The sequence below is a fragment of the Lissotriton helveticus genome, chromosome 2_1 (genome assembly GCF_964261635.1).
Source record: "Lissotriton helveticus chromosome 2_1, aLisHel1.1, whole genome shotgun sequence".
Taxonomy (NCBI): Eukaryota; Metazoa; Chordata; class Amphibia; order Caudata; family Salamandridae; genus Lissotriton; species Lissotriton helveticus.
The window spans coordinates 390,202,212-390,225,199 of NC_136059.1; the positions used below are offsets into that span (position 1 = coordinate 390,202,212).

At 47.2% G+C, this 22,988-nt stretch overlaps 1 long non-coding RNA gene across 2 annotated transcripts in view; it reads left to right on the forward strand.

The window, feature by feature from the left end:
- Nucleotides 1-5,143: 5,143 nt before the first annotated feature.
- The window catches only part of LOC144819360 (uncharacterized), a 347,175-nt gene continuing 329,330 nt past the window's right edge, over nt 5,144-22,988 (forward strand). The window contains exons 1-2 of one of the 2 annotated variants that reach the window (XR_013607314.1): nt 5,144-5,217; nt 18,709-18,786. This is a non-coding gene — a long non-coding RNA (uncharacterized LOC144819360). Of the gene's footprint in view, nt 5,218-17,138; nt 17,245-18,708; nt 18,787-22,988 lie in introns of those variants that run through there. The other variant, XR_013607315.1, reaches the window with a different exon arrangement.

Sequence of the window (22,988 nt, forward strand, 5' to 3'; positions counted from 1 at the left end):
CCCCCCCCTCTATTTTACCACTTCTTAAATACCGAATCGGTAAAATTCGGTATTTAAGAAGTGGTAAATAAGAATTACCTACATCTAGCCCATAGTCTCTACTTCCATGTTGACCTTGCTAGTGCACCCACTTGAAAAGCCCTACCCTTCTCTTTTATTACATGCGAGTCACCCCTAAGGTAGGCCCAAGATACTCCAGTGGGTAGAGTGCAGTGTATGTGAAATGTAAGACATGTACAGGTGTGAACCTCTCTGCCACAAGAGAACAAACCGATTGAGTATAAATATTGGGGAAGGAGAAGTACTGCCTATGCTGTGTGGGGTTGACCTGCAGTGGCTGTTTCTGTCAAGGAGAGGACCAAGACAGTGCTGTGTATCCTGCTTGAAGAAGATTTCCCAGGGCTTGGTATGGAGTTTGCCTCCTGTTCTAAAGTCTCAGGGACACAAAGACCTCATTCCTGTGTCCTCCTGCTGCTTCGGCTGCCACGGAGAGAAATAGCAACACCAAGACCGGCAAGCAACTTGCAACGAGGCAGTGGGCACCACTCGTGAATTGCAGGACGCACTGCCTGACTTGTACCGAAGCCCAGACGCCTGCTGACCCCGCAGCATACGGACTGTAGCACCCTCACTGATGCTGCTGCCTGCACCGGAGCCAAAGGCACCACTTGTAACGCTCATGATGCACCGCCCCGCCTGCACCACACCCCTCACCTCACCGATACCGGTACTTCATCATCACAGAGCAGATACCTGATGTGGGGGACCTCCCAAATCCGTTAACCCTGCATCGGCATATGGAACTGACACCTCGATGCCACCACGACGTCACTTCCCCAGCAACAGTAAGGAACCCATGCCTCACCACCCCTGCATGGCTGTAAGGAACCAACGCCTCATCTGCCCTGTGGTAGTTAGAAACCGATGCCAACGAAGCATCTCCTTCCAAAGGCTGTGCACCGTCTTTGTTTCCAGCATTTGCCACAGTACTGTTCTTTGGGTTCCTTGTGACTCTGGGCACGATGCCACGCACCTCGGGGACAACGCTGTACTTTTGTATTTTCATCTGTTACGATGCCGTAATAGCCCTTGGGGGAGCTATTTGTTGCTACAAGCTTTTTTCGTGAATAACCGATTTTTCGTGATATCTTGATATATGTAGAGATAGTGGGTTTTTGTAATTTTGGTCTTGTTTTATTTAGATAAAGATTTCATATTTTTCTAAACTGGTGTGCTTTTTTCAGTGTGCAACTGTATTTGTGCATAAATGCTTCACTCACTGCCTCTGAGATAAGCCTGTCTGCTCGTGCCAAGCTAGCAAGGTGGGGAGCAGGGGTTGTCTAAGGGTGTCACTCCCTTACCCCTCATAGAAGCAAGGGTCCCTACTTGGACAAAGGTGCAAACCATTGCCAACTAGAGACCCCCATTTCTAACAGTGAAGACACCCATGAAACAAACTAATTTGCAGATAATGTCTCACAGATATTGATAGAATGGGATTTTACTCTCCCAGCAGTGCCACGTGAATTGGACAGATACGAAAAAGCCAAAGGCTTTAGAAGAATGTTGATAAATCGGATACAAAACATGATAGTTGGCTTAAAGAAGTTAAAAGAATCTGATTCATTCAAATGAGCAGTCATTAAAAATGCTGTAAACCTCACAAACTCATTACAATGTCCTCTATGAAGGTAACTGGTTGAATTTCAAACTAGTTTTAATAATTGATTTAACTAGACAGAAACATATGTTTAGCTTGTGAGTAGGGATAATAAATGTGAATAGAAAATTGAATGGCCTGGAATGCCCTGACATATTAAACTAGTATTGAGTGGTGCATTTAAGAGTAATCAATAGATGGACAAAAAGCTGAAACTGAGTAAAAATTGGTTACATTTTATTAGACTGTTTGGATGGGTTCATGAAATACACTTCAGTTCCTGCGGGAAGTGATATTAGCACGATAATTACAAATATGGTAGAGATCTGGGAAAAACTTCTGGGCAAATGTCAGCTCATTTTTTCTCCCCTGCCTTCTCCATGATACAGTTCAAAGAGAAATTCACTCTATCATTGATAGTAGATACTGTGGCATTTAAGAAAAGGGAATGTAGGGCGAAAGTGGGGACTGAGAGGTTGAATAGGTGTAAAGTAGATATTGGGCCATTCATCCTATTAATAAAGTGCCAGCCATTAGACTGGTAAGGACATTTAAAAATATTTAATAGAAGCCATTGTCTTCACAGCATTGATGTCTATTTTGTATCCAATGGAAGAGTAACAGAACAAAAGGATTGGGATAATATATGGTAAGGTATACCCTTAAGTCTCAGATATCCTGAACATAGAGAACCATAGCATAAACTAATGTTCCATTGGTATCTGAATCCACATGTTCTCCAAAGGATCTGTTCTTATACTAGGGGCAGGTTGAAGGTGTTGGTCTGTGGAGGGTACTGAAATACTTATTGTAATTGTATTTATATAGCGCTCACTTCCCCAGACAAGATGTCTAAACGCTTTTCGGCGAGTAGCATGCTACTCTGGACCCCAAAAGGATTAGTGGGGAATTAAGATAGGGAAATATGAGTATAATATTAGTATAGGGAGGTACGAGTAAATTTGAGCAGCGTCATGTGAGTCTATTAGTTAGATTGAATAGAGTAATGGAGGGATTGAAGAGGGAAGCAGACCAGAAGTGTTAATTGGGAGATCATAGTAGTAAATTAAGGCCTAGAATAAGTAAATCTGGTGGTTCCATATATTTTAGATCAGCAAAGTTGTTGATTGCTACTTTCTAGAAGATGAATGAAAGCTCACAAATCCTACATTCCGTGAAGAGACTTTGGCATTCCTTGATTTTAGAAAAGTGTGTGCTTGTGACTTTATCTAACGAGAGCTAGTTTTCATAAAAGTGTAGCAGCTGCTTATTGATCAATCCCATAGATTGGACAAGGTTGTGTTTTTGTCTGCCAAGACTGTGGGCATTACAGGCTTTTCTTGTCACAGCAATGAGTGTGAGGAGATGGAGCTTCCTTTACTCTGCACAGTTAGTCCAGTATTTAGGAGGCGGGGGGTGGGTGGGGGGACCAGGGCTCCATGGGGCTTGATTGGAATATGTTCAGATCCGTTTTCTGCGTGTGTACTAAATTCGAGGCTAAACGTAGATTAGCGAAGCTAAGAAATGGTACAGAGCCGTGTAACTCACCCGGGGGTGTAAGTTCATGAAAAATGTTAATAAACTTGACTTTTCTGTGAGTGCTGATAGCAGACAATATTTGAAGCAGGCTCGACAACCTTGAATCAGCTTGACAAGAAACATAAAGTAGAGCTAAAATAAAGAAAAACCGTCGGAGCCAGATGATTTCTTCCAATTAGTTCGTAGGTAGGATACTGCTTATATCATTTATTTGTTTTGTTACATTTCTGTATTCTTGCATATTTATGCTGATCGTTATTAATATTTGTAGAGTTAGCGCTCTAGTCTCCAGGGGTGCGCATGACGCAGCACGCCAGAGTGCGACACGAATGTGCATGCGTGAACGGCGGTTCGCGCCTCAGAGCGGCTGGGAGCGCGGTTCAGATAAGACGCCCGGCGCTCTTCCTTATCGTGTATGCTTTATTCAATAAACGATCCTTGCCTTCTTAACCAGTGTCCAGTGTCCTCATTTAGGGTGTAAGCAGCAACTCCACAATATTTATATTTTGTTTTATGTTAAAAAATTACGTTGGTACACTCAAACTCAGATGTTTGCCAGATTCTAGCACCATATGCAGTACTGTATAATGCAAACAAACAGACATTTGAAAATATTCACATTTGCAATTCAAACAGTTTTTTTTATTAATGGAAATCTCATTAGTCTTTTATTCAACTTGCAGTAGTGTTGCTGCGCATAGATGTTGGCCTGGCCGCGATGATCGACAGCAAGGAGAGTTAGTTACACAGAAGACGAACTACTTGTATTTTTCCGATTTAAAAAGTAAATGCACACAGGGAAACTCAGTTATATGTGCGTACGAGTGGGAAAACCTATAAAAACAGAAACCTGGGTGTGTTAAACACAATCTGAAGATTTCTGTCCTTGCATATCTCTCCCACACTCCCATCAAAGGTGATGTCTGAAATGAGTTCCACAGACTCGGATGAAATGGCAGAGATGTGCACATGAAAGTGCTTGAAAGAGAGCAGCAGCTGCCAGATTCCATGGCCTGGTAAAGAGGTGGCCGGAGTGCTATGCACGGGCGGAATACTGTTCTGGTCGATCTCGTCTGGCTTGGTGTTAATTAATACACCTAGATTTACCTGGACCCAGTATTATTACCTGGAAAATCCGGGTGATCAAACTGCTGAGGGTAGACCAGGAAGTGCGAAGACAAACGCAGCCCTTTCACATTCTGTGCGTGGCCAGAGAAGCATGGATTGCTCCACCCTTCGAACCCGCAGCCGGATCTGCTCGGATACAGCTCGCCACCCCTTGCTCCCATCCTATAGCCCGCACAAGCCCCCTCACTCAGAGCCAGATGAAATGGGAGTACCCATTAGGTACTTTCAAATTGCGAATGCAATTTCAAGGGTGCAAGGGTGTCATAAGGACACCCTGTTGCACCCCTGAAATGAGCATGTGTTGACATGTGGCGTACATACATGCCCTATGGGCATGTAATCGCGCCACATGGCACTTTGAAAAATGCCAAAAAGTGCATTGTTCAAGGAATCGCAAATTACCACCAACTTGAAGTTGGTGGTAATTTGCGATTTCTTAAGGAGAAATCGCACATCTTGGTTGCTTTCTACATCACATTTAAGGAATTGCAATTTGCGATTCCTTAAATGCATTCACAAAATAGGGAATTTTGCGATTCCCTATTTTGCGGGGGCCTTTTGGGATGATACATCCCAAAAGGCTTTTTCCCGTTCGCAAATGGTACGATTCCGAGAATCGGCCCGTTTGCGAACGGGAAATGAGCTTCATACATGTGCCCCTTAACCCCATGAAATTTGGTATTCCATGTGGATTTCTGTGCGGTAAAACTGTGTCTGCACAATTACACCCCATTCTGTTCAACTCCTAATCGCACAGTACTGGCTCATTGCGACTGCATGGTAATGGTGTTTATTTATTTGCTTTCTTATAGATTTTTACAGCACATGATTATCCAAAAATGGTGCCCGATGCTAAAACGGAAGAGGGGAAGCAAGATCATAGCTGCAAGGTGAGAAGGGCTACCATAGCTGGGCTTTCATTGCGTACGATTCATCAAGTGATTAAAGAGGTGCTTAAGGTCCAAAGAGCTACTGTGAGGTAGGAAAAGGAACAATCACATCCTCGCATGTTACCTTGGGCCTGATGGGGATCCGGGATGAGGATCCATGGTAACGAGATGGACGATGGAGATTAAAGATGCTTCATAAATCTAGACGTCCATCTTGGTTTATTGCTCTATAGGCATTGCAGAGGGCTTTGAAGGCTGCTCACCATCTGATCGGGAGCCATTGTAGGCTGCTAAGATCAGGGCATACCGAAGGTGTAAGAGGCAATTTCAACTTAAGGCAGCAGCCGTGTTCTGGAGGCAGCAAAGAAGATACTGGTAGACTAGGTAAGATGCATTGCTGTAGTCCAAACGTGAGTTTGCTCAAATTGAGTTTCCTTTAAAAAATAAATAATGGAACGAATTTGGGTGCCTTGGCGAAGTTTTAGGGGGACAGCTGTGGGAGATTGACATGAAGCAGCCGGATTGTCGGGACTGGGGATGAGATATGTGTCACAAGCAGTGTTTCCAGCTCCACAAATTCGCCATGGGGTGTAGGCTCACCCGGGGCACTGTTTCTACTGTGTTTGTTATGATCACCTATTTCCTCGTGACTGAACTTCCTATTGTTGAAGAAGTATAAACCTCACTGTATACTACTACAAGTATTTAATGGAAATGTGGATTTTTGAGCTATGTTAATAAAAAGATAAACAACTAAATAATAATGAGAAAATAAAATATTAAAGAAGAGGCGTTTGGCAAAACAGGACCAGTTTGTTTAATTAAACTGTTTGGCCAGAAGAACAGTTACCTCTGCTACCGTGAGGACGCATGGCTGCCGCGTTGTAAAAAGCAACCCAGATACTGAACAATTCAAGTGTCCACGGACTGACCATGTGGCTTCCGTGTCTAAGGATAATCACTCTAGTCAATTGAGCCGTTGGGCAGTGAAAGCTCCACTCCAGCGCAACCCCCACCAGCACACGTGCGGATGAGGTTGTCAGACCACTTGCTACCCTATGTGCCACAAGTCGAGTCGAAACGTCGACGACCATATACCTACACATTTGGACCCATCCACTATTTCATGTCCAACGTGCCAAAAGGTTGTCAGACCACTTGATACCCTATGTGCCACAAGTCGAGTCGAAACGTCGACGACCATATACCTACACATTTGGACCCATCCACTATTTCATGTCCAACGTGCCAAAAAATACAATCTGTGATTGTTAAGAAATTATGTAAAATAGACCATGAAAACTATTGATGGGCTGGATTTACAAGATTGAGACTTTGAATCAATTACGCACACATTTTTCAACTATTTCCCTCTATCTCAAACCCTTGGGATTATTTTCCCAGTCACGCACTTTTACCTTGAGCACTTCCTTTTCTTTGCACGTTCCTCCTCAGGAGCAACCAGCTAATTTTTAATAATGATTTTGACTGAAATTTATGACTTATAATACATTTACTGTGCTTTTCATAACAAATTCAGTGGCTACACATCCTTTTTACTTTTACTTTAACTTTATGTATGGATTGTTCTCCCCATGAGCACAGAAATATTTCAAGCTCGTACTGAAAAATAAAATGATAGATTAACCGTATCTTAGTTATTGATCGGTTTGAGGACCATTGTTAACCTATACCGCATTGTACCCAGGTCCACAGACTTCATTGGGTTAACCCCTTACCTATAATGGAACAGTTACCGACACTAGGTCAGAAGACAGCCTCAATTTATATCGAGTTTGAGGTCTCTTTTTATCCATTATTAGAACAAGCGATAAAGGTTTACGGCGTACCATATGTGGTGCAAAATGGTGGTTGCTTCTGTTAGGGCCATAAATGAATGGTCAATGGTTGCTACAGGTGGGTCTTGACCTGCAAGGACCCAGTGTGGCCAGTGGTGAATGTGTTCAGATGTCTGGCATGGGGAGCGCATGAACCCTACGTGTGCTACGCCCTTATTGGCTATGTGTTTCTAACTCATGTGGTATCTGACTTTATGGTATTTTTAGTAGCGCCTACCCCCACCGGTCATGTGTGCTTTATTGGGGGCAATGTCCCCTGGCCATTGTAATGTTGCTGCGTCTGTTTGTGGAATTGATCAAGAGTTTTGCAGGACTTTGTATTGTGCCCTATTTACTATGTTATTTTCTGTTTTTTTCTGTATTGCCTGGACCCTTGTCCTCTGTGCTGGTTTTCAATGCCCTTTTTTCTGCCACTGCTGCACCCGTGGCCCTCCCTCCTGCTGTATCCAGCTCCCGCCTCCCAGCTGCGCTTCCCTCCTCCTTCCCTATTTAATGCCGGCCGTTGCGAGGGTGTCTGAGCGAGTCCTCTGAATTCCTGGTCAGTGACCTGCTCTCTCCCCCCACAGCTACGCTGGTGTGTGTAGGTTGAGTTTGCGTTAGAGTTGGAGCTCGCTCTCTGCCTGTCTTGGTTTCGTAGGACTTTGTATTGTGCCTTATTTACTGTCTTATTTGAATTTTTTTCTGTATTGCCTGTTTGTCCTGGGTGCCCGTTTTTGATGCCCTTTTTCCCACTGCTGCTGCCCCCGCAGCCCCTCCCACCCGCGGTATCCCACTCCCACCTCCCAGCTGTTCTTCCCTCCCCCTTCCCTATTTAATGCCAGCCACGCGCAATGGGTGTGCTCCTAGCATGGCGAAGGCACGCCTATGGCAAACTCGCCTGCACCCATCTGTGCCCGTCCGTGACCCGTCCATGACCAGCGCCAGGGACCCTGGTTCTCTGACCACTCACCGCTACGACTCAGCTGCCATCCTCAGACTCAACCCCGGAAGGAACAACAACTGCCAGCTGTCTATGCCAAACACCACCCACGGCTAGTTCTCCGGCCGACACTGTCGACATTCCTTCACCATCCTCTCCACCCCCACAACCACTGCACCCCCACCGGATGCCAGCACCGCCGAAGCCCTGAAGTGTATCCTCCTCAACTTGCGCTCATTGCAAAGACATGCTCTAGAGATCTGGGACCTTCTTGACACCCTCTCGCCAGATGTCGTCTTCTTCACGGAAACCTGGACCATCGCCCCCAACATCGCCACCGCCATCCCTGATGGATACAAGAGTCAGAGGAAGGACTCCCCCAACCGTCCAGGAGGAGGACTCGCCATCGCACACAGGAGCTCCCTCCGACTCTCCACCTCCAGCAGGAGAGACTCTCCTTCCTCCGCGAACACCTCCGCTTCCTCCCCCAGCCCCAGAAAAATGCTTTGCGGCATCCCCACCTACAGACCTCCCGGGCCTCGTGCCTCATTCACCACTGCCATCGCCAACCTCATCGCACCCCATGCCATCACCTCCAAGGACTACATACTCATCGGAGACCTGAACTTCCATCTTGACAACCTCAGCGACCCCCAACTCCACTGCCCTCCTGGACAACCTCTCCAATATCGGACTGAAACAGCTCGTCACCACCCCGACCCACAAGGCAGGACACACCCTCAACCCCATCTTTGCAGGAGGGAACAACAGCCGCTTAAGCCACATGGCGCAGCCCTTCTGGACAGACCTCCACTGTGTACACTTCTCTTTCAACACAGACACTGCTCACAAACCTACTCCACACACACTATGAAGGAACTGGAACAAGGTCACAAAGGACCACCTCAACTCCACCCTCATCCACAACCCCCGCCTCGCCTCAACCGACGCCAACTCTGCAGCCAAGGAACTACACCGATGGATCACCAACTACGCTGACACGCTTGCACTTCTCCTTATCCCTGACAGACAACACCCCTTGAAGGCCACCTGATTCACCACCGACCCCCAAGAATCCAGACGGATCTGCAAACGCCTCGTTAAATGTTGGAGGAACAGCAAAACCACTGAAGACCACACCACCTACAAGAACGCCATGACAGAATACCACCAACTCATAAGATCCACCAATAGGCCCTTCATCTGGAACAAAATCCTTGCAGACTCCAGCAATTCGAAGGAACTCTTCAGCATCATCCAGCAATTCCACGAAACCCCCAGTAAAGCGATGGCCGTCACACCCTCCCAGGACCTCCGCAACAAGCTCTCTCTAACTTCCACCTAAAAATCAAGGCCCTCTACTACAACTTCAGTGAACAGACTCTAGAAGCCACCTTTCCTCCAGCTACGTTAGCCAGTCCACCATCACCGCCTGGACCCCAGTCACCACCGAAGATACCACCACTACCATGAAGAGCATCCACTCAGGAGCCCCCACGGACCCCTGCCCGCTGCACATCTTCCACAAAGCCTCTGCCACCATACCGCCCAAGCTGCGACAGACCATCAATGCCACCTTCGAAGCCGGCACGTTCCTCGATGACTCGAAATGCTCAGAAGTCAAGCCCCTCCTCAAAAAATCCTCTGCAGACACAACAGACCTGAAAAACTACCGACCCATCTCCCTCCTTCCCTTTGCAGCCGAAGTCACTGAGAAGATCATCAACGCCCAGCTGACAAACTTCATTGAAGAGAACGCCATGCTCAACTTTTCCCAATCGGGATTCCGTAGTAACCACAGCATCGAGACAGAACTCCTTACCGCCACAGACCACATCTGCACGCTCCTTGACCAAGAGCCCACACGGCCCTCATCCTACTAGAACTCACCGCAGTCTTCGACACCGTCTCCCACCGCATTGCCGCCCTCAGACTCCACGACGCCGGCATACAGGGAACCTCCCTGATCTGACTCTGGCCCTTCCTTGCCAGCAGAACCCAAAGGATCAGATTCCCACCTTTCCTCTCCAAGCCCACAGAGATCAACTGCAGAGTACCTCAAGTATCATCACTCAGTCCCACTCTCTTCAACATCTACATGGTCCCCCTCGCCACGATCGTCAGCCAGCATGGACTCAGCTTGTCATCCTACTAAGATGACACCCAACTGATCCTATCCCTCTCGAAGGACCCTGAAGCCACCAGACTCAGCTTCCATTAAGGAATGAAAGAAATCGCAGCCTGTATGAGCAGCAGTTGCCTGAAGCTTAACTCAGAGAAGACAGATGTCCTCAGACACACCCCCTCAGCGTGGGACAATACCTGTGGCCTACCACTCTCGGCACCCCTCTACCCCCAAGGACCATGCCTGTAACCTCAGTGTCATACTCCACTCCTCCCTCAGTATGAGCCACCAGTTCATTGCTGCTGCCTCCACCTGCTTCAACACCCTCTGCATCCTTTTCAAGACCTTCAAGTAGATCCCGCCGAAACATGAAAGACTGTGACCCATGCACTCATAACTAGCAGACTGGACTACGGAAACACCCTCTATGCTGGAATCAACAAACCCCTGCTACACAAACTCCAGACCATCCAGAACACAGCGGCCAGACTCGCCGTCAGCATCCCACGACATGAGCACATAACCCAACACCTGTGAGGTCTCCACTGGCTCCCCATCGAAAAGAGAGTAACCTTCAAGCTACTCAGCCATGCCTACAAATGTCTCCACAACACAGGACCCAAATACCTCAAAGAAAGAGTCTCCTTCCACGTACCCAAACAAACCCTCTACTCCCCTGACCTCGACCTGACAAAAACCACGCGCATCCGCAGAACCAGAGCAGATGGAAGAGCCTTCTCCTTCATTGTGGCCAACGCCTAGAACGAGCTCCTGGTGAACATCAGACGCTCCCCTACTCTACACACCTTCAGAAAGAGCCTCCAGACCTGGTTTTTCAGCTGACACTGAGTTGTTCCCACCCCGCGCCTTGAGACCCTCACGGGTGAGTAGTGTGCTTCACAATTCCCTGATTGATTGATAGATTTCCTTACCAAGTATTTTCCTGCCAGCTATGCACTATCCCACAAATGACCCATCCTCCAGTATTCCTGGACCTAGGTCGCAGGGCCTGCCGGATTACATATTTGCGTCCCGAGGTTGATGTAGGGTTCAGAACAGGTGATTCTATTTAATGAGGGCAATAGTTCATTTTTATTGACAAACACATAGATATCCATATTAGCAACATTATAAGGGTGTGTGTAGACCATGGTGTGCCTTACCCCATTGGGAAGAAAAGGAAGACATTTTTAAAGCATGTACAGTATGGAGAAGCACGTGCCGGTCACTTTAATTACCTGAATTTTTACAACTAAGTTGAGTGTCTCTAAGAAATCCTAGATTCTTTGCCGAGTTTACTGCTCAAGCAGTGGAGCCCTACTCTGCAGTTCACCAGTCTGGTGACCATGGTATAGTCAGATGACCAAAGAGAAGTACTTCCATTTAATTTAATTTCACCTAAATGCAGCGTGACTATGTCCTCTTGGGAACTGCATTCATACTGACTCTGAAGATGCCTTTGATCTTCTAAAGAAAAAACACAATAATTTGCCCAGTGTACATAAGATACTATCCAAAATCCAAATGAACAAACCAGGGACACTAGAGGACGAAGATATATATTAAATAGCGTAGGGCTGTGGAAGGAGCTCTGAGGTACCTGCAGCTATTTGTAATTTCACCTGTAGTGCTGTAAGCAAAGGAATGGGCCATGCCAATTCAAGGCCTTGTGACATACGCTAATGTAAAACAAACTGTGTAGTAAGATGGTAGGAGATACAGTGTCAAAAGCTGAGACAGATCTAATAATATAAGCGCAGAAGGGAGTCACTGATCTAAAATACTATTAGTGTCTCAGTAAGAGGATATCTGCTCATTTATGCATTTTTTCAGTATCTTAGATGGAAATGAAAGCAACGAGACGGCTCCATGATTACTTAAAATACATTGGGATTTGCTGGATATTTCTTTTACCTATGTGGGCTTGTTTCCAGTGATCTGGTATCGTAGCCGAAGATATAGATCATGGGTACTCACAAACTTTCTCTCAGGGGCCAAATTTACAGTGGGGTTTGTGTCCGAGGGCCGCAGCGATGGGGGCGGGGTCAGTGGGGGAGGGGGCGGGGCTAGAGCAACAAAAAAAACTGTGATCATGAGGTTGATCACAGGTCCCTGCAGCGGACGCCTTCGTCCACTGAGCCACCAGACCCGACATACACACGCACATATATCTCTCTCTCGCTCTCTATCTCTCTGTCTCCCTCCCTGTCTCTAAATCTCTCTCTCTCTCTCTCCCTCTCTTTCCCTCTCTCCCTCCCTCTCTCCATGTCTCCCTCTGTCTCACTCACTCTGACTGTCTGGCTCCCTCTCACTCCCTCTCTCTCCCCCCCCTCTCTCTCTCTGTCTCCCTCTCTCTCCTTCCCTCTCCCTCACTCTGTCACCCTCACTCTGTCACCCTCCCTCTGTCTCCCTCCCTCGGTCTCCCTCCCTCTGTCTCCCTCCCTGTCTCCCTCACTCTGTCTCCCTCTATATGTCTCCCACCCTCTGTCACCCTCCTCCCTCTGTCTGTCTCCCTCACTCTGTCTTCCTCCCTCTGTCACCCTCCCTCTGTCACCCTCCCTTCCTTTATCTCCCTCCATCTGTCTCCCTCCGCCAGTCTCCCTCTGTCTGTCACCCTCTGTCTCTGTCCCTCTCTCTTTCTCGGTCTCCCTCCCTCTCCCTTTCTCTGTCTCCCTCCCCCCTCCCTCTGTCGCCCTCTGTCTGTTTCCCCCTGTAGCCCTCCTTCTGTCAGTTTCCCTCTGTCTCCCTCCCTCTGTCAGTTTCCCTCTGTCTCCCTCCCTCTGTCTCCCTCTCTGTCATCCTCCCTCAGTCACCCTCCCTCTGTCTCACTCCCTCTGTCTCCCTCTGTCTGACTCGATCAGTCTCCCTTGGTCTGTCTGTCTCCCTCTCTCTGTCACCCTCTGTCTGTCACACTCTGTCTCCGTCCCTCTCCCTTTCTCTGTCTCCCTCCCTCTCCCTCCCTCTGTTGCCCTCTGTCTGTCTCCTCGGTCTGTCTCCCTCGGTCTGACTCCCTCTGTCAGTCTCCCTCTGTCTGTCTCCCTCTGTCTCCCTCTGTCTGTCACCCTATGTCTCCGTCCCTCTCCCTCCCTCTGTCTCCCTCTCTCTGTCTCCCTCTCCCTTCCTCCCCTGACTCCTTCCCTCTGTCTCCCTCTCCATTCCTCTGTCTCCCCCTAAGTCCCTCCCTTTGTCTCCCCCTAACTCCCTCCCTCTGTCTCTTTCCCTCCTCCCTCTCTCTGTCTCCCTCTCTCTGTCTCCCTCCCTCCGTCTGTCTGTCACCCACTGCCTCCCTCTGTCTTTCTCCCTCTGTCTCCATATGTCTGTCTCCCTCTGTCTCCCTCCCTCTGTCTCTCTCCTCCGTCTGTCTCCCTCTGTCTCCTCTGCCTGTCTCCCTCCATCTGTCGGTCTCCCTCTGTCTGTCACCCTCTGTCTCCCTCCCTCTCCCTTTCTCTGTCTCCCTTTCTCTGTCTCTCTCTCCCTCTCCCCCCTCCCTCTGTCTCCCTCCCTTTCCCTCCCTCCCTCTCCCTCTGTCTCCCTCTCCCTCTGTCTCCCTCTCCCTCTGTCTCCCTCTCCCTCTGTCTCCCTCTGTCTCCCTCCCTTTCTCTACCTCTCTCTGTCACCCTCGGTCATTTCACCCCGCCTGTGTTCAGCCTGGGCTGAGACAGCTTCCCACACACACACACACACAGCCGCACCCTAGCACTTCACAGGTCTTTAAAAAGACCATTTGCATGTTAAATATTGGGGAAGGAGAAGTACTGCCTATGCTGTGTGGGGTTGACCTGCAGTGGCTGTTTCTGTCAAGGAGAGGACCAAGACAGTGCTGTGTATCCTGCTTGAAGAAGATTTCCCAGGGCTTGGTATGGAGCTTGCCTCCTGTTCTAAAGTCTCAGGGACACAAAGACCTCATTCCTGTGTCCTCCTGCTGCTTCGGCTGCCACAGAGAGAAATAGCAACTCCAAGACCGGCAAGCAACTTGCAACGAGGCAGTGGGCACCACTCGTGAATTGCAGGACGCACTGCCTGACTTGTACCGAAGCCCAGACGCCTGCTGACCCCGCAGCATACGGACTGTAGCACCCTAACTGATGCTGCTGCCTGCACCGGAGCCAAAGGCACCACTTGTAACGCTCATGATGCACCGCCCCGCCTGCACCACACCCCTCACCTCACCGATACCGGTACTTCATCACAGAGCAGATACCTGATGTGGGGGACCTCCCAAATCCGTTAACCCTGCATCGGCATATGGAACTGACACCTCGATGCCACCACGACGTCACTTCCCCAGCAACAGTAAGGAACCCATGCCTCACCACCCCTGCATGGCTGTAAGGAACCAACGCCTCATCTGCCCTGTGGTAGTTAGAAACCGATGCCAACGAAGCATCTCCTTCCAAAGGCTGTGCACCGTCTTTGTTTCCAGCATTTGCCACAGTACTGTTCTTTGGGTTCCTTGTGACTCTGGGCACGATGCCACGCACCTCGGGGACAACGCTGTACTTTTGTATTTTCATCTGTTACGATGCCGTAATAGCCCTTGGGGGAGCTATTTGTTGCTACAAGCTTTTTTCGTGAATAACCGATTTTTCGTGATATCTTGATATATGTAGAGATAGTGGGTTTTTGTAATTTTGGTCTTGTTTTATTTAGATAAAGATTTCATATTTTTCTAAACTGGTGTGCTTTTTTCAGTGTGCAACTGTATTTGTGCATAAATGCTTTACTCACTGCCTCTGAGATAAGCCTGTCTGCTCGTGCCAAGCTAGCAAGGTGGGGAGCAGGGGTTGTCTAAGGGTGTCACTCCCTTACCCCTCATAGAAGCAAGGGTCCCTACTTGGACAAAGGTGCAAACCATTGCCAACTAGAGACCCCCATTTCTAACAGTGAAGACACCCATGAAACAAACTAATTTGCAGATAATGTCTCACAGATATTGATAGAATGGGATTTTACTCTCCCAGCAGTGCCACGTGAATTGGACAGATACGAAAAAGCCAAAGGCTTTAGAAGAATGTTGATAAATCGGATACAAAACATGATAGTTGGCTTAAAGAAGTTAAAAGAATCTGATTCATTCAAATGAGCAGTCATTAAAAATGCTGTAAACCTCACAAACTCATTACAATGTCCTCTATGAAGGTAACTGGTTGAATTTCAAACTAGTTTTAATAATTGATTTAACTAGACAGAAACATATGTTTAGCTTGTGAGTAGGGATAATAAATGTGAATAGAAAATTGAATGGCCTGGAATGCCCTGACATATTAAACTGGTATTGAGTGGTGCATTTAAGAGTAATCAATAGATGGACAAAAAGCTGAAACTGAGTAAAAATTGGTTACATTTTATTAGACTGTTTGGATGGGTTCATGAAATACACTTCAGTTCCTGCGGGAAGTGATATTAGCACGATAATTACAAATATGGTAGAGATCTGGGAAAAACTTCTGGGCAAATGTCAGCTCATTTTTTCTCCCCTGCCTTCTCCATGATACAGTTCAAAGAGAAATTCACTCTATCATTGATAGTAGATACTGTGGCATTTAAGAAAAGGGAATGTAGGGCGAAAGTGGGGACTGAGAGGTTGAATAGGTGTAAAGTAGATATTGGGCCATTCATCCTATTAATAAAGTGCCAGCCATTAGACTGGTAAGGACATTTAAAAATATTTAATAGAAGCCATTGTCTTCACAGCATTGATGTCTATTTTGTATCCAATGGAAGAGTAACAGAACAAAAGGATTGGGATAATATATGGTAAGGTATACCCTTAAGTCTCAGATATCCTGAACATAGAGAACCATAGCATAAACTAATGTTCCATTGGTATCTGAATCCACATGTTCTCCAAAGGATCTGTTCTTATACTAGGGGCAGGTTGAAGGTGTTGGTCTGTGGAGGGTACTGAAATACTTATTGTAATTGTATTTATATAGCGCTCACTTCCCCAGACAAGATGTCTAAACGCTTTTCGGCGAGTAGCATGCTACTCTGGACCCCAAAAGGATTAGTGGGGAATTAAGATAGGGAAATATGAGTATAATATTAGTATAGGGAGGTACGAGTAAATTTGAGCAGCGTCATGTGAGTCTATTAGTTAGATTGAATAGAGTAATGGAGGGATTGAAGAGGGAAGCAGACCAGAAGTGTTAATTGGGAGATCATAGTAGTAAATTAAGGCCTAGAATAAGTAAATCTGGTGGTTCCATATATTTTAGATCAGCAAAGTTGTTGATTGCTACTTTCTAGAAGATGAATGAAAGCTCACAAATCCTACATTCCGTGAAGAGACTTTGGCATTCCTTGATTTTAGAAAAGTGTGTGCTTGTGACTTTATCTAACGAGAGCTAGTTTTCATAAAAGTGTAGCAGCTGCTTATTGATCAATCCCATAGATTGGACAAGGTTGTGTTTTTGTCCGCCAAGACTGTGGGCATTACAGGCTTTTCTTGTCACAGCAATGAGTGTGAGGAGATGGAGCTTCCTTTACTCTGCACAGTTAGTCCAGTATTTAGGAGGCGGGGGGTGGGTGGGGGGACCAGGGCTCCATGGGGCTTGATTGGAATATGTTCAGATCCGTTTTCTGCGTGTGTACTAAATTCGAGGCTAAACGTAGATTAGCGAAGCTAAGAAATGGTACAGAGCCGTGTAACTCACCCGGGGGTGTAAGTTCATGAAAAATGTTAATAAACTTGACTTTTCTGTGAGTGCTGATAGCAGACAATATTTGAAGCAGGCTCGACAACCTTGAATCAGCTTGACAAGAAACATAAAGTAGAGCTAAAATAAAGAAAAACCGTCGGAGCCAGATGATTTCTTCCGATTAGTTCGTAGGTAGGATACTGCTTATATCATTTATTTGTGTTGTTACATTTCTGTATTCTTGCATATTTATGCTGATCGTTATTAATATTTGTAGAGTTAGCGCTCTAGTCTCCAGGGGTGCGCATGACGCAGCACGCCAGAGTGCGACACGAATGTGCATGCGTGAACGGCGGTTCGCGCCTCAGAGCGGCTGGGAGCGCGGTTCAGATAAGACGCCCGGCGCTCTTCCTTATCGTTTATGCTTTATTCAATAAACGATCCTTGCCTTCTTAACCAGTGTCCAGTGTCCTCATTTAGGGTGTAAGCAGCAACTCCACAATATTTATATTTTGTTTTATGTTAAAAAATTACGTTGGTACACTCAAACTCAGATGTTTGCCAGATTCTAGCACCATATGCAGTACTGTATAATGCAAACAAACAGACATTTGAAAATATTCACATTTGCAATTCAAACAGTTGTTTTTTTTTTAATGGAAATCTCATTAGTCTTTTATTCAACTTGCAGTAGTGTTGCTGCGCATAGATGTTGGCCTGGCCGCGATGATCGACAGCAAGGAGAGTTAGTTACACAGAAGACGAACTACTTGTATTTTTCCGATTTAAAAAGTAAATGCACACAGGGAAACTCAGTTATATGTGCGTACGAGTGGGAAAACCTGTAAAAACAGAAACCTGGGTGTGTTAAACACAATCTGAAGATTTCTGTCCTTGCATATCTCTCCCACACTCCCATCAAAGGTGATGTCTGAAATGAGTTCCACAGACTCGGATGAAATGGCAGAGATGTGCACATGAAAGTGCTTGAAAGAGAGCAGCAGCTGCCAGATTCCATGGCCTGGTAAAGAGGTGGCCGGAGTGCTATGCACGGGCGGAATACTGTCTGGTCGATCTCGTCTGGCTTGGTGTTAATTAATACACCTAGATTTACCTGGACCCAGTATTATTACCTGGAAAATCCGGGTGATCAAACTGCTGAGGGTAGACCAGGAAGTGCGAAGACAGACGCAGCCCTTTCACATTCTGTGGGTGGCCAGAGAAGCATGGATTGCTCCACCCTTCGAACCCGCAGCCGGATCTGCTCAGATACAGCTCGCCACCCCTTGCTCCCATCCTATAGCCCGCACAAGCCCCCTCACTCAGAGCCAGATGAAATGGGAGTACCCATTAGGTACTTTCAAATTGCGAATGCAATTTCAAGGGTGCAAGGGTGTCATAAGGACACCCTGTTGCACCCCTGAAATGAGCATGTGTTGACATGTGGCGTACATACATGCCCTATGGGCATGTAATCGCGCCACATGGCACTTTGAAAAATGCCAAAAAGTGCATTGTTCAAGGAATCGCAAATTACCACCAACTTGAAGTTGGTGGTAATTTGCGATTTCTTAAGGAGAAATCGCACATCTTGGTTGCTTTCTACATCACATTTAAGGAATTGCAATTTGCGATTCCTTAAATGCAGTCACAAAATAGGGAATTTTGCGATTCCCTATTTTGCGGGGGCCTTTTGGGATGATACATCCCAAAAGGCTTTTTCCCGTTCGCAAATGGTACGATTCCGAGAATCGGCCCGTTTGCGAACGGGAAATGAGCTTCATACATGTGCCCCTTAACCCCATGAAATTTGGTATTCCATGTGGATTTCTGTGCGGTAAAACTGTGTCTGCACAATTACACCCCATTCTGTTCAACTCCTAATCGCACAGTACTGGCTCATTGCGACTGCATGGTAATGGTGTTTATTTATTTGCTTTCTTATAGATTTTTACAGCACATGATTATCCAAAAATGGTGCCCGATGCTAAAACGGAAGAGGGGAAGCAAGATCATAGCTGCAAGGTGAGAAGGGTTACCATAGCTGGGCTTTCATTGCGTACGATTCATCAAGTGATTAAAGAGGTGCTTAAGGTCCAAAGAGCTACTGTGAGGTAGGAAAAGGAACAATCACATCCTCGCATGTTACCTTGGGCCTGATGGGGATCCGGGATGAGGATCCATGGTAACGAGATGGACGATGGAGATTAAAGATGCTTCATAAATCTAGACGTCCATCTTGGTTTATTGCTCTATAGGCATTGCAGAGGGCTTTGAAGGCTGCTCACCATCTGATCGGGAGCCATTGTAGGCTGCTAAGATCAGGGCATACCGAAGGTGTAAGAGGCAATTTCAACTTAAGGCAGCAGCCGTGTTCTGGAGGCAGCAAAGAAGATACTGGTAGACTAGGTAGGATGCATTGCTGTAGTCCAAACGTGAGTTTGCTCAAATTGAGTTTCCTTTAAAAAATAAAATAAAAAATAAATAATGGAACGAATTTGGGTGCCTTGGCGAAGTTTTAGGGGGACAGCTGTGGGAGATTGACATGAAGCAGCCGGATTGTCGGGACTGGGGATGAGATATGTGTCACAAGCAGTGTTTCCAGCTCCACAAATTCGCCATGGGGTGTAGGCTCACCCGGGGCACTGTTTCTACTGTGTTTGTTATGATCACCTATTTCCTCGTGACTGAACTTCCTATTGTTGAAGAAGTATAAACCTCACTGTATACTACTACAAGTATTTAATGGAAATGTGGATTTTTGAGCTATGTTAATAAAAAGATAAAAAACTAAATAATAATGAGAAAATAAAATATTAAAGAAGAGGCGTTTGGCAAAACAGGACCAGTTTGTTTAATTAAACTGTTTGGCCAGAAGAACAGTTACCTCTGCTACCGTGAGGACGCATGGCTGCCGCGTTGTAAAAAGCAACCCAGATACTGAACAATTCAAGTGTCCACGGACTGACCATGTGGCTTCCGTGTCTAAGGATAATCACTCTAGTCAATTGAGCCGTTGGGCAGTGAAAGCTCCACTCCAGCGCAACCCCCACCAGCACACGTGCGGATGAGGTTGTCAGACCACTTGCTACCCTATGTGCCACAAGTCGAGTCGAAACGTCGACGACCATATACCTACACATTTGGACCCATCCACTATTTCATGTCCAACGTGCCAAAAGGTTGTCAGACCACTTGATACCCTATGTGCCACAAGTCGAGTCGAAACGTCGACGACCATATACCTACACATTTGGACCCATCCACTATTTCATGTCCAACGTGCCAAAAAATACAATCTGTGATTGTTAAGAAATTATGTAAAATAGACCATGAAAACTATTGATGGGCTGGATTTACAAGATTGAGACTTTGAATCAATTACGCACACATTTTTCAACTATTTCCTTCTATCTCAAACCCTTGGGATTATTTTCCCAGTCACGCACTTTTACCTTGAGCACTTCCTTTTCTTTGCACGTTCCTCCTCAGGAGCAACCAGCTAATTTTTAATAATGATTTTGACTGAAATTTATGACTTATAATACATTTACTGTGCTTTTCGTAACAAATTCAGTGGCTACACATCCTTTTTACTTTTACTTTAACTTTATGTATGGATTGTTCTCCCCATGAGCACAGAAATATTTCAAGCTCGTACTGAAAAATAAAATGATAGATTAACCGTATCTTAGTTATTGATTGGTTTGAGGACCATTGTTAACCTATATCGCATTGTACCCAGGTCCACAGACTTCATTGGGTTAACCCCTTACCTATAATGGAACAGCTACCGACACTAGGTCAGAAGACAGCCTCAATTTATATCGAGTTTGAGGTCTCTTTTTATCCATTATTAGAACAAGCAATAAAGGTTTACGGCGTACCATATGTGGTGCAAAATGGTGGTTGCTTCTGTTAGGGCCATAAATGAATGGTCAATGGTTGCTACAGGTGGGTCTTGACCTGCAAGGACCCAGTGTGGCCAGTGGTGAATGTGTTCAGATGTCTGGCATGGGGAGCGCATGAACCCTACGTGTGCTACGCCCTTATTGGCTATGTGTTTCTAACTCATGTGGTATCTGACTTTATGGTATTTCTAGTAGCGCCTACCCCCACCGGTCATGTGTGCTTTATTGGGGGCAATGTCCCCTGGCCATTGTAATGTTGCTGCGTCTGTTTGTGGAATTGATCAAGAGTTTTGCAGGACTTTGTATTGTGCCCTATTTACTATGTTATTTTCTGTTTTTTTCTGTATTGCCTGGACCCTTGTCCTCTGTGCTGGTTTTCAATGCCCTTTTTTCTGCCACTGCTGCACCCGTGGCCCTCCCTCCTGCTGTATCCAGCTCCCGCCTCCCAGCTGCGCTTCCCTCCTCCTTCCCTATTTAATGCCGGCCGTTGCGAGGGTGTCTGAGCGAGTCCTCTGAATTCCTGGTCAGTGACCTGCTCTCTCCCCCCACAGCTACGCTGGTGTGTGTAGGTTGAGTTTGCGTTAGAGTTGGAGCTCGCTCTCTGCCTGTCTTGGTTTCGTAGGACTTTGTATTGTGCCTTATTTACTGTCTTATTTGAATTTTTTTCTGTATTGCCTGTTTGTCCTGGGTGCCCGTTTTTGATGCCCTTTTTCCCACTGCTGCTGCCCCCGCAGCCCCTCCCACCCGCGGTATCCCACTCCCACCTCCCAGCTGTTCTTCCCTCCCCCTTCCCTATTTAATGCCAGCCACGCGCAATGGGTGTGCTCCTAGCATGGCGAAGGCACGCCTATGGCAAACTCGCCTGCACCCATCTGTGCCCGTCCGTGACCCGTCCATGACCAGCGCCAGGGACCCTGGTTCTCTGACCACTCACCGCTACGACTCAGCTGCCCTCCTCAGACTCAACCCCGGAAGGAACAACAACTGCCAGCTGTCTATGCCAAACACCACCCACGGCTAGTTCTCCGGCCGACACTGTCGACATTCCTTCACCATCCTCTCCACCCCCACAACCACTGCACCCCCACCGGATGCCAGCACCACCGAAGCCCTGAAGTGTATCCTCCTCAACTTGCGCTCATTGCAAAGACATGCTCTAGAGATCTGGGACCTTCTTGACACCCTCTCGCCAGATGTCGTCTTCTTCACGGAAACCTGGACCATCGCCCCCAACATCGCCACCGCCATCCCTGATGGATACAAGAGTCAGAGGAAGGACTCCCCCAACCGTCCAGGAGGAGGACTCGCCATCGCACACAGGAGCTCCCTCCGACTCTCCACCTCCAGCAGGAGAGACTCTCCTTCCTCCGCGAACACCTCCGCTTCCTCCCCCAGCCCCAGAAAAATGCTTTGCGGCATCCCCACCTACAGACCTCCCGGGCCTCGTGCCTCATTCACCACTGCCATCGCCAACCTCATCGCACCCCATGCCATCACCTCCAAGGACTACATACTCATCGGAGACCTGAACTTCCATCTTGACAACCTCAGCGACCCCCAACTCCACTGCCCTCCTGGACAACCTCTCCAATATCGGACTGAAACAGCTCGTCACCACCCCGACCCACAAGGCAGGACACACCCTCAACCCCATCTTTGCAGGAGGGAACAACAGCCGCTTAAGCCACATGGCGCAGCCCTTCTGGACAGACCTCCACTGTGTACACTTCTCTTTCAACACAGACACTGCTCACAAACCTACTCCACACACACTATGAAGGAACTGGAACAAGGTCACAAAGGACCACCTCAACTCCACCCTCATCCACAACCCCCGCCCGCCTCAACCGACGCCAACTCTGCAGCCAAGGAACTACACCGATGGATCACCAACTACGCTGACACGCTTGCACTTCTCCTTATCCCTGACAGACAACACCCCTTGAAGGCCACCTAATTCACCACCGACCCCCAAGAATCCAGACGGATCTGCAAACGCCTCGATAAATGTTGGAGGAACAGCAAAACCACTGAAGACCACACCACCTACAAGAACGCCATGACAGAATACCACCAACTCATAAGATCCACCAACAGGCCCTTCATCTGGAACAAAATCCTTGCAGACTCCAGCAATTCGAAGGAACTCTTCAGCATCATCCAGCAATTCCACGAAACCCCCAGTAAAGCGATGGACGTCACACCCTCCCAGGATCTCCGCAACAAGCTCTCTCTAACTTCCACCTAAAAATCAAGGCCCTCTACTACAACTTCAGTGAACAGACTCTAGAAGCCACCTTTCCTCCAGCTACGTTA